A 12,622-nucleotide genomic window follows, 5' to 3' on the forward strand; every position below is an offset into this window, starting at 1 on the left:
AACTTAATTACGGAATTACTCGACACATCTTAACGTAATTAATTGTTAATGTTGTTCGAAAAAATCGCAATGTGCTGATATATTTTGAAACATTAATGCATAATGGTGGTGTGACAGTCGAGGTACAGACACTACGATTATAAGTAGTGATAAATTTTTTCATTGTAGGGTACAAGAAAGTTTATGCTCTAAGCTTCTAAATTGTCAACTCTTTTTCAACGATTTAATTTATTACTTCGCATTTCGCTTTCGTTCGGAAATATATTTCGCAGCGCTACATTAAAAATTATAATGATAAGAAACGCACTGTTCGGTTATATAACTGGTATACGTAAAGCTCTTACCAGACATTATAATTATTTTAATAAAGAGTATTCGATAAAAGAAATATTAAAAGAAAATGCTTTTTGTTGTTATACTTTTGTAATATATAAAGATCATCTAGTTAAAGTTTAATTTAGTACCATAAAAGTGACGGAAGGAATTGGTTGTCGAAATAATTCTCATTAAAAGTTTGTCTTTTTTTTTTACACGAATTAACACGGATATGACAAATTAATTTTAAAGTTTCAACAAATTAATAAGAAAAATAAAATTATTTTATTTTTACTCTATAAATGAAAATAAGTACATTGTTAGATAGTGTTTATAAAATAATAGAGGTTGGAAGATTTGGCAGATAATTTTGTGAAAAGAAATTTATTTTTATTTTACGTTTTCAAGCAGTTAGAGGTAGGTGTTAAATTTTTGTGAGTTAGAGTTGTGTTGGTGTTAAAGAACAAAATGTACACGTAGAAATACAAGTCTTCTCCATCGCAAAGCACTCCAAGATTTCGAGCTCCACTAATAACCCCGAACTGAAACCATAACAAATTTTTATAGTACACAATTAGACAGAAAATTAAATTAAATAAAGAAGTATTAACTTGAATTTAGTACTAGTCAACATCTTTTTTCTTTTTTTTGTAAATTAGGTGTATAGAAAAAATACGGTTGAATTGCAGTGCAAAATAATATGAAAAACGTGAACGTAATCGCTTTTACAATTGCTATTGCATTCGTAAATTTGTCGCAAAATCAAGAGACTTCTAAAGCGAAACATGAAAATATATATATTTACAATAACAATATTACAATAAATTGGATACACCCAACAGCTGAATATGTAAGGCTTTAATAAAATTGAAATGGAATATGCTCTAAAATGTTATAAAATTTTAGGCTCATAGCGAAAGTATAGCATCCACTAAAAATATTGGAAACTATGTCGAAAGTTTGGTTGAACTGCTTTATGCAACAATCAAAGCTTTGCATAGTAATCTAAATGGTAGAAACCAAAAACTTTACAAAACACTTAAATATGACATTTTGTCATTTACAATTATTTAAAACTGTAGTCTTGTTTCCCTAGGTTTCCATTCAAATACGAGCGAGATGTCACCGGTTCTAATTTCAAGTTTGCCAAATAAGGATTTCATTAAACAAAAAACCGAAAAGAAACAAGAACATAATATAGAAATCCAGGAACCCGATGGAAATGACACCAATAAATTAATTGACGTAACGACAATGAAAATCGACCAAGTATCGGATATAGATTTGCCAAAAAGCACCATAATTATAAAACAAAAGGAAAATCTGCAAGAATTCAATATTGAGCAATGTGATATTCCACCGAAACCAATCAATTCACTTGTTAATGCGCCAGTACCACCAGGAGCATGGCCATGGTGGGCACCAATATTAAAAATTTATGGAAAATCGTTATATTATGACTGCGGAGGAACACTAATATCGAAAAATGTTGTATTAAGTGCAGCAGGATGCTTTTACGAAGAAAATTTGGATGTAGAAAAATACCGTGTTGGTCTGGGACTTTCAACTCGAAGTAATTTCGATGAAAAAAATACTTTCATAGCCCAAATCAATGACATCATAATACATCCAGATTATAGTCAAGAAAAAGAAAAATTTGACAACAATATTGCAATAATAATTCTGAAAAATTCTTATGAGTATAAATTAGAAATATGCTCAATGAATTTGTACATAATCAAAAATTTTTTAATTTCAGTTTCAATGATCGAATTCAGCCAGCTTGTTTATGGTCTAACATAAGTCAAAAAGAAATCGAAAATGAAGAAGGTTATGTTGTTGGATTTAAAAGTAATAATCTCAAATCAGCCATGGAAGTGTTCAAAACTAATATAGTGCCCGCGGATATTTGTCAATCAACTGAAAAAGAGTATATGACAAGAATATCAGAAAGAAATTTTTGTGGAGATTCAACTCCACAAACTAGCTGCTACAGCATTTATGGTCAAGGTTTACTGATTCGAAAAAATGAAAAACTATATTTACGGGGGATACTTTTGGGTGGATTAGCAAATGCATATACAGATTGCAATTTAAATGAAAGAATTGTATATACCGATATTGTCAAATTTATACCATGGATAACACAAAGTATTAGGAATATTTAACAACGATGTTAATAACACGTATTATCAATTTTTGTAACTAATTGTAATACCCTTAATATCATTAGAATATAATGTCGATATTTATAGAAAGTGACAATACATAACTTTATTATTTATTATTTATAATAAGCTAATTTGAAATCCATACATATACATACATATAGTACCTATGTTAATGTCATGAAAGTAACACATTAATTTCATAGTCTGCAATTGCTATTGAAACTAAGGTATAACAATAAATCAAATTTGATTATATTACCCGAAAACCGTACTTGAATAAATATGTCAAAAAATTAAAAGTACTAATCATATGAGGGCTTTTGAGCCAGTCAAATCGAACATCTCTCTTAGATATACTTATAGAGGTTATTTTTGAACAAAGAAATCAGCACATATTGATGCTGTGCAAACTGAATTTGAACATTTACAGTTGCTCTACAATCTTAAAGTTAAACTAAATTCTCAAATAAATATTAAGTTCGGAGTCTTTCACTAAAAAATGTAAAAACAGGTTGTAGGGTTTAAGCAAGTTTTTTTTTAAACTTCCAAATTATTAACGTTTTTGAACGATTTAATTTATGATTTCATACGTTCCTTCATTTAGAACTATGAACGCAACCGCTTTAAATATTATAATCTATAAAAATGTACTTTTTGGTAATATTTGAATACTGAAGTATTATTATGTATTTATATATAGGTGCAAGTCAATTCCAACTGTGTAAATTTTGTGATACGCAATAAACATTTCATTGACTAAATAGCTATGACCATGGAAAGGAAAAACCTAAGTTTTATAACCATAATAACAACTGTTGTATTAGTTAATTTATCGCAAAACCAAGCATTTCCTGAAGAAACCTATAGAAATATTTATATACAAAATAACAGCATTTCAATTAATCGGATATACCCAGCAACAGAATTTGTAAGAAATTTGCGGTAAAAATAAAATTCAAACAGTTTAAAATTATAATTAAGTTTCAGGCTCATAGAGGAAGTATTGCATCTACTAAAGTTATAGAAAAATCTCTTGAAAATTTAATTCAACGGTTGTTCAATACAACATTTGCAGCTTTGCATACTAATAATTATGGTAATAACTAGCGAAATTACCCTATAACGCATATAATTAAAATATAAATACTTAAAACTACTTTGCCTTCTTAGACTATCAACGTTACAATAAAGAAATGCCGGTAACTGTAACAAATAACGATTTAGTAAAAAAAACCAACAAGGATACACAAGAAAAAAGTCTGGAAGAAGATAATCTAGACCAATATAGTACCACAAAATCTTCTAATAAAACCCTAATGGATTCCAATCGAACATTGACAAAAGATTTACCGAAACAAATTACCGAAACTGGAGAATCAAATCAGATGATCTTAAATGATGAGGTATGTGGAATTTTGTCAAAACCAATAAACTCAATTATTGGCAGTACAGCGGTACAGCCAGGGGCGTGGCCATGGTGGGCACCAATATTCGAATATAATGATGGCGCGTTGAAAAATATATGTGGAGGTACACTAGTATCATCTTATGCAGTATTGGGTCCTGCAAGTTGCTTCTGGGTAGATTGGTTTAAATCTGGTTCTAGAATTATTGAAAAAGAAAAATATCGTATTGGTTTAGGACTCTCTTATCAAAATGAGATTAATGAAACAAATACTTTCATAGCCGAAATTGAAGAAATAATAATACACCCAGATTACGAGTTTAAAGTTGAAAAGTTTGAAAACAATATTGCCATCATAATTCTACAAAAGTCTTACAAGTACAAATCGTAATTTTTTTTTTTTTGTTTTTGTAAAATAACAAGCCTTTTAATTTCAGATTTAATGACCGAATTAAACCAGCATGTGTCTGGTCCAGTGATGACAATCAAGATGAAATCCAAAACAAAGTAGGATATGCGGTTGGTTTTTCAAATGGTAGTCCCAAAACAGCTTTAAGCATATACAAAATTGATATTCAATCATGGGATAACTGTATTAATGCAAATAATGGAAAAGATCAAACAAGAATTTCAGATAAAAATTTTTGTAGCATTGCATCCATGATATACAGTTGCTTCAATAATTTTGGTCAAGGTTTATTAATTGAAAGAAATGAAAAACTATATTTACGAGGAATTTTAGTAGATTCGCAACCCATTTTATTAGCATATGCACAGCAATACTGTTTTTTAAATGCAACCGCATTTACAGATGTCGCCAAGTTTAACCAATGGATAACACAAACTATTGGTAAACACAAGCGGATTTAATAAATATTGTAAAAAAAAAAAAATACTATAAGTAAATCATTAGTGAAGTAAATAATAATAATTTTTTAAACTTTGAAAATTTGATTAAACCAATTTTTTTTTGGAAATAAGATTTTTGTCGGGAGATTATTAATTTACAACTGAATTTTTAGCGTTAAGATAGAGAGTTTTGACAACGTATATTTACATATATACATTTTAACTAAAAAACCGTAAAATTTTAAATTTATTTTTGTCGAACACTCTGTTAAGTGTTTCACAAATTAATTAACACAAATACCGCATTAATCCTATTTATTTTGGATTCGTTCGAAAGTAACGATTTGAACAACTGCCCAAAAAATATTTCAGTCCATATAGTCCCAATTTCAGTCATATCTTGGAAACTTGTGTTAAAATTTATGTATTAAAATTTTACGAATTTAGTTCACTAAATAATTTATGCTTTTCTTCACCATCCCGGAAGTATTAAAAAAAAGATGTTTGGAAGTGGAAGTGCGCATGAATTCTTTCGTTATCTGAATTCTTGGAAAACTTTTGCGCTGGTATCATAGAGTTGGGATGCGTAACTCCATCTTTTCTTGTTTTTATTTTTGGTTTTACCCGCATTTATACAATATATTTATAAAATTTTTCGTTTACATATATTTTCAAAGCTTTTCAAACCTTGAATCAAATTTTATAACATTTTTGACTTATGTATTTTGACGTAATTTATAACCTGATTTAACATATCAAAAAATTCTAAAGATTCATTATACATCAACTTTTTGTATATACGGTCATTACAATACACCTCTATCATCATTTTTCTTATATGTGATATGTTTGTTTGAAGTACGTTGTATTTAAAACGCCCTTGAAAAAATTTTAGTTTTCATTATCAAGATCCATTAGTTTTTACTGGTAGAACGTAATAATTGGCCAATTATATAACAAAAATGGTATTACAAAAAATTATGTATTTGAAATTGGTAACATAAAGATCATTTCAATGTCAAAATTTATTGCATTTTACTTATATAATTATAGAATTTTACATGTATAGCCCTAACTATTCTATTCCCACAATCTAATACGAATGTACACTATAGCAAATTGAAAAACCAAAGGGTATATGAAATAAAAAAAATTTTGTTGAAAATTTTAAAATTTTTTTTATATGATGATTCACCTTTGTTGGGAATTTGATCAAATCACATTTACATAATTCAAAATTTGCGTAAACCTTATTAGAAATAAAGTTGGGTCAAGCTAATGGCTTTAAAAAAGCACTTTTCCCTTGAATATAATGAGAATACTGCTCTTAAAAACAATCTATTACATTTTAAATTATTTTCATTCATATACCAAAAAAAAATTTCAAATAATTGCAAATTTTGATTATGAGACAAAGAAAAAAATTGAAAAAGGCGCTAACATGGTGTTCGAATTCAAGAATTAATTTCGTGAGATAAAAAAAATAATCATATTTTTTTATGCCATTGTATTTACTTACCGTCAGCTTTCTACATTTATAGAAATTTGTAAAAGGTGGCAGTTTCGAAAATATAAGATGCTAAAAATTCAAATATTACGAAATTCGAGCGGTGATAACTTGAAATATATTATTTATTTATTAGATAAGTAAAAATTTTCTTCTACTGCAATAAGCTTCTAGAAAAGATCTATTTATATGAAAAATTTCAACTGTCTATCTTAAAGGGTGTAGAAAATTTGAAAAGAAGTCAACGAACGGGCGAACGGACAGGCAGATTGAAACCAAAAAAAAATTTTATCATAATTTTTTTTTTTTAAAATTGCTAAGAAAGCAAAACAAAAATTTTTAACTTATAGAAAGACATAAAAAGAAATATGGGTGTGGTAAATATTGGTATAACACTTATTTAAATGTTTTGAAATTAGCGAATATTAAAATAAACCCCGAATTAATTTGTTTTAGTTTCCGAATTTTTATTGTAACGGTTGTACTTTGAATGACAATCAAACATGTTAATAAGAGTTACAAAATTTGAATTGGTTAATTAATTATACTTTATTATTTTAGTTTAATAAATTATAAAAGAATTAAACTTAAACTAAACTCTAAAGAATAGTAGATTGTAGATTACTGATGAGAGATATGGGCAAAGGAATTCTTTTCCTCCGACAACATGGCTTATTGTAGTCCTCCCATACCCCAGCCCCAAGTAAATAGTCGGAGATATCCCTCAGGGAAGTGGACATGGGTCCGCAACACTGAGGAAACCTCGCAAAATCATCTGTACCTTCTGACGAGCAGAGCAAAACAGTCGCACAGAATATGTATGGCCGTCTCCTCGCCACCTCGGCCGAATCTATACAAAAGGGAGTCCAATTTTCCAGATTTTCAAAACTCAACGTAGTAAAACTTAGAAAAAAAAAAATTTCAAAATTCGAATTTTAATTTTACGTAAAAATTTTTGCCTAATCTAGCAGAAAAGCGACATTGTATGTAAGTATATATTAGAAAATTTTTACACATGTATTTAAATTGCAATATACTCAAACTTGATTATAATTGTACACTTATATAAGATTGAACACAATTTCATCAGCTTAGTTGAGTTGAAAATGCTATTGAATCTTTTATAGGTAGATTCATTGGTAACTATGAAGGTATAGTATAGGTAATTAAAATCAAAATTTTTTAATTTTTCAGTTTGGCACAGAAAAAAAATTAAAATTTATAAACCGTTTTTTTTTTCTTGTTTTTACGTTAAAAATCTTCTTATAATTTGTGCCTAAAATTTTTTAAAAATAGCAAAACCCATACAAGTTTAACAACTCAAACTGAATAATTGATATTGATATTTAGATAACTTGAGGAATTGTTAGTTATTATTGAGAACTCGTGGATTCTAGAAAAATCAACGCGGATGGGATAAAATAATATTGAAATTTCAATTATCAAAATTAGCAGAAAAAATAAAAAAATTTTTACCAATTGTTTTTGAAAAATTAAAATAGAGAATTTTGAGGTGAAATAAAATGTGTATGAAAGCAATATAACACTAATTATGCCAGTTATTGTGTTAACGTTAGTAGATATACTTTGGTCGAACTATTGTTAGTAGATATACTTTAATTATAACAGTCGCAGTACATTTAATTGTACAACACCACACGTAATCCAACAACAGGTTTATTTTATATTGCTTAAAGAAATATATACTTACATACAATGTATATATACTTACATACAATGTCGGTTTTTTGCTAGATTAGGCAAAAATTTTTACGTAAAATTAAAAAGTTGATACATTCGAAAAATAGTGTTTTCTTTTTCGCTTTCATAGTAACACTTTATCGCATTCTGTATAAAAGTTTCTGTATAAAAGTTTATTGATTAGTAATTCAAATTAGTTTCAAAGACAACTAAAATGAAAAATCTTAATTTTATTATAATATTAATTACCGTTGAACTAATTCATTTATCGAGAAATCAATTACTTTCTGAAGCAAGATACGGAAACATATACATAAATAATAGCAACGTTTCAATAAATCTGTTTTACCCATCAGCTGCAAACGTAAAACTTAAAAAAAATATAAAATTAGAAGAATTTAAAAATTTTATGAAATTTTAGGATCATAATGGGAATATTGCATTTACTCAAAATCAAGAAAAATTTATCGAGAACTTTGTTGAGCGGTTACATAATACAACAATTAACGCTTTACAAAATAATCATAATGGTGGAGTAACTAAAAAAAAACATAAAGAACGATATTAGAAACTAATTTTCTATTATTTTAGAATTTCAACGTCATAGCAAAGAGTTGCTATATCCTATTCCAAATACAACGTTAAAACCAACTACAGAGGGTAGAAATTTAGAAAAAGATATTTACGATGCTAGAAACTAATTTTCTATTATTTTAGAATTTCAACGTCATAGCAAAGAGTTGCTATATCCAATTCCAAATACAACGTTAAAACCAACTACAGAGGGTAGAAATTTAGAAAAAGATATTTACGATAAACCGATTGACACGAATAAATCAATTGACACGGCTTCAACCAAAATCAATCAAATGACAAAAAAGTTACCAGAACAAAAAAATAAAAATTCACAAATTATTGATGATGAAGAATGTGGAACTTTGTCAAAACCACTGAGTTCACTAGCTAGTGATGAAACATATTTTCCGGTAGTATGGCCATGGTGGGCGCCAATATTAAAATTTCATACAAACCAATCTTTGGAATATGACTGCGGAGGTACACTTATATCATCTTATACAGTATTAACTGCCGCACAATGCTTTGTGCCTATTAATCAAACTGTTACACCTGTACAAAAAGAGAAGTATCGTGTCGGTTTAGGACTTTCTAATCGAAATAACTTTAAAAAAAAAAATACTTTTATATCTCAAATTGATGAAATCATTATACATTCAAATTATGATAGCACAAAAAATACATTTGAGAACAATATTGCTGTTATAATTTTGGAGCAATCTTTTAAGTATGTACCTAAATATTATAAAAACATTTTTAATAATACAACCCAAACGTAATCAAAAATTTTATTTTTCAGATATAATGATCGAATTCGACCGGCATGCTTATGGTCTAGTCAAGATAGAAATGAAAATGAAATAGGCTATTTAGTTGCTTTTACAAATTTTAATCCAAACTCTAGTTTAAGTTTATTCACATCTAATATTTTACCCTTGAATAATTGCGTTGACAAAAGTAATGACAAAAGTAATACAGCAAAACCAATATCTGAAAATATTTGTGGAGATACACCCGAGAGAACTGTTTGCATCAATACTTTTGGTCAAGGTTTATTGACTGAAAAAAATGAAAAATTATATTTACGGGGAATCCTTATAGGTAGTGTAACGACTGCTTATACATATTGTGATTTAAATCAAGGCACGATTTATACAGATGTCAGCAAATTTACCGAATGGCTAGCGCAAGTTTTGGTAGACATAACCGAACATAAACTCATGTAATACATAATAAATAATATCGTACTAATATTTAATAAAATAATTTAATAAAATTTTCTTATATGTTTAAAAACGAATTAAAAATGAAATTTTTCATTTTAATTTTCCGAATTTGCTTGTTTTAAGTCAAGATGCTATTTAACTTTTACACCAAAGTTTATAGTGTTATGATGTAAATTTAATTTAAATTACAGACGGGTTATTTTTTATGATTTTATTGCTATAATGTTAAAAATTAATATTTTCTTCAAAGTTAGGTATTCCTAACAATGTTTAATTACATAATATACTGTTCGAATGTCACAAAGTGTATATTATGCGGAAGGATCGATTTCTTCAAAATTCTAAATGACAACTTAATTTCTTGAATAATTCTAACAGAGTGTAAACTAATGCGTTGTTTACATTGCCGCGACAATGCGACAGTGAGTGTTATACGAGATGTCGCAGAAATCAGTTTGTCGCAATTCAATTTATATTCGCAGCAACAGCAACAGTCATTTATTCAAAAATAATCTAATCATAAAGTGTTTACTGGGTTTATTAATTTTTCAACTTCTTCTCGTTTAAGTTTTTAGCATTGTTTTTTTTTATTTTTTTTTTTTTGTTGAAATTGTAATATAATGACAGTTTTTCTTGCATTTTATATTTCTCAATTAAAAATGATGTTTGTCATTCAATTATCATCACATATTGAAGCGACAAATGTCAATTTTCCGATATTCTGCGACTGTCCCACCCTATTTAAATCAGTAAGTTAATTATATTGACATTCTGTGCGGCTGTTGCTATGGCAGTATCGCAGTAATATGAACAATCCACGATCTTCAACAAAAAAAACCTTTTAAGTTTTTTAATTTTAAAGTGTTTTAATTGACGATTTAACTTTTTCAAAATTACAATATTCATAATTAACATTTCCAAAATAAATTGATCTTGTTCGAGTTTGAAAGATATCTATAATCCAATATCATCTTCCTTATTTTTAAGAACGAAATGATGAGTTTATAATACACCAATTAAAACTAATCAATCCCGTAGAAATATTTCAAATTAATAAAATCTTAAAAACTTTTGCGTAGTTGCAAAATTTCTTAAATCTACACATTATGTATACACATATGTATGCATACAAATGCAAACATATGTAAACAAATACATACATACATTCTTTTATTACATTTTACGGGATCGAGAAATCAAAAAGCTCTTTAATTAATATTTAGAGAAACGAAAACAAAGTTTCGGAATATTATAAATTAAATTATACAGTTTGAAGGTGGTACAAAGATGTACTTTTATTGTATTTTAATTAAAGAATAATTTAATTTACCATTAGATTTTTCAAAAAAAAAACTAAATATTTGTAAGTCATTAATTAATTAAAATAGTGAAAAAATTTAACATTTTAAAAAAAAAAATAATTACTGATACTTTAATTTTTAATTAATTCTATTGCAAATTTGTTTACGTTTACATGACAGCTGTTTACAGTCAAAAGGTTATTGGAAAAATCGATAGAAGTTGATAAACCTTAAATATTAACAATTTTGTTATTTTTACATATTATGCTGCATCTTTTGTTTTTAAACTGACCTCTTGCGAGATACTTTTGATTTGTATTTCATATCATAAAAACAAAATTAATAAACAGAGAAAGAACTTGATTTCTTCGAAAATTAAGTTTCTCTCCACAAAAATGAGAGAAGAGTGTCGTTTAAAATATTGAATTTTTGTTTGTTTTTATACCTATACAGTTATGGAAAAACCGGATTACCTATACTTATTAAAAATTTATTTAATTTTGCAAATGTTGATAAATTACATTTTAAGTCGTTAACAAAGGAGCAACTTAGAAAATATTATACAATTTATTACAAATCTACAAAATGTGTAATATAAAACGAATTAAAATATAGATTTAAACAATTTAAATGAAACTTTAAACGTGTATCAATAAATTTAATGCTCACTCATAAAAACAATGCTACCATTGATTAAAAATTAAAACTAGCACGTAATTCAATTGTATAGTGAAATTTTGATGTTTTGGTTTATACGAGTTTGTAATAAATTTATTTTTCTAAATATTTCAGGTAATTTGTATTAGCCCTTAAGACGATCTATAGAAGAATAACACTTAAAAAGTTATAAAGTTCGTTAAAATGAAAATACTCACACAAGAATCATGTTATAATATAGACATAAATTACTTTTATCTTACAAATTACATAATTAATATCTTATTTTAGATTCTGGACGTCCTCTTAGTGAAGTATCATTAAATTTTTTTTTAAAGCTACCAAAAATTGATTCAAACTCTGTCACGGCGACAACAGAAGAAAAATCAACATCAAAAAACGCTAATATATGTGGGGTTTCGTCAACACCAATAAGTTCAATAATCCAAAGTAAAACTATAAAACCAGAAGCATGGCCATGGTTAGCTGGTGTATATAAAAAAAACCCTGAAAATTTGTTAACATACTATTGTGGAGCGACAATTATAGCAACAAATGCTGTTTTAACTGTTGCACATTGTTTTTTTCGGCTTGATTTGACTTCAGAAATAAAAAATTTTCGTGTTGGCCTCGGAATATTTGATCACAACAATTTAAATGACTCAAATACAATTATAGCTGAAATTAGTCAATTAGTAATACATCCAGATTTTCATACAACAAGTCAAATTCATGATGCTGATATAGCTTTGATAACACTTGACAAATCTTATAGGTTATTTTTATATTAAAATAATTCAAATAGTATACTAAATAAAAATGTATTTATTATAGATATACTGATAGAATACGTCCAATATGTATGTGGATTGGTAATGCAAATCCTAATGATATTGAAAATGAAGAAGGTATTA

The 12,622-nt window shown here is 27.2% G+C and overlaps 1 protein-coding gene across 3 annotated transcripts in view; it reads right to left on the minus strand.

Moving 5' to 3' along the window:
* The window catches only part of LOC129608042 (PP2C-like domain-containing protein CG9801), a 97,980-nt gene that overhangs the window by 16,216 nt on the left and 69,142 nt on the right, over positions 1–12,622 (minus strand). The gene's annotated exons all lie outside the window — the stretch shown is intronic.

Source organism: Condylostylus longicornis, unplaced genomic scaffold, assembly GCF_029603195.1.
Source record: "Condylostylus longicornis isolate FDR11 unplaced genomic scaffold, ASM2960319v2 ptg000030l, whole genome shotgun sequence".
In the NCBI taxonomy this organism is placed as follows: Eukaryota; Metazoa; Arthropoda; class Insecta; order Diptera; family Dolichopodidae; genus Condylostylus; species Condylostylus longicornis.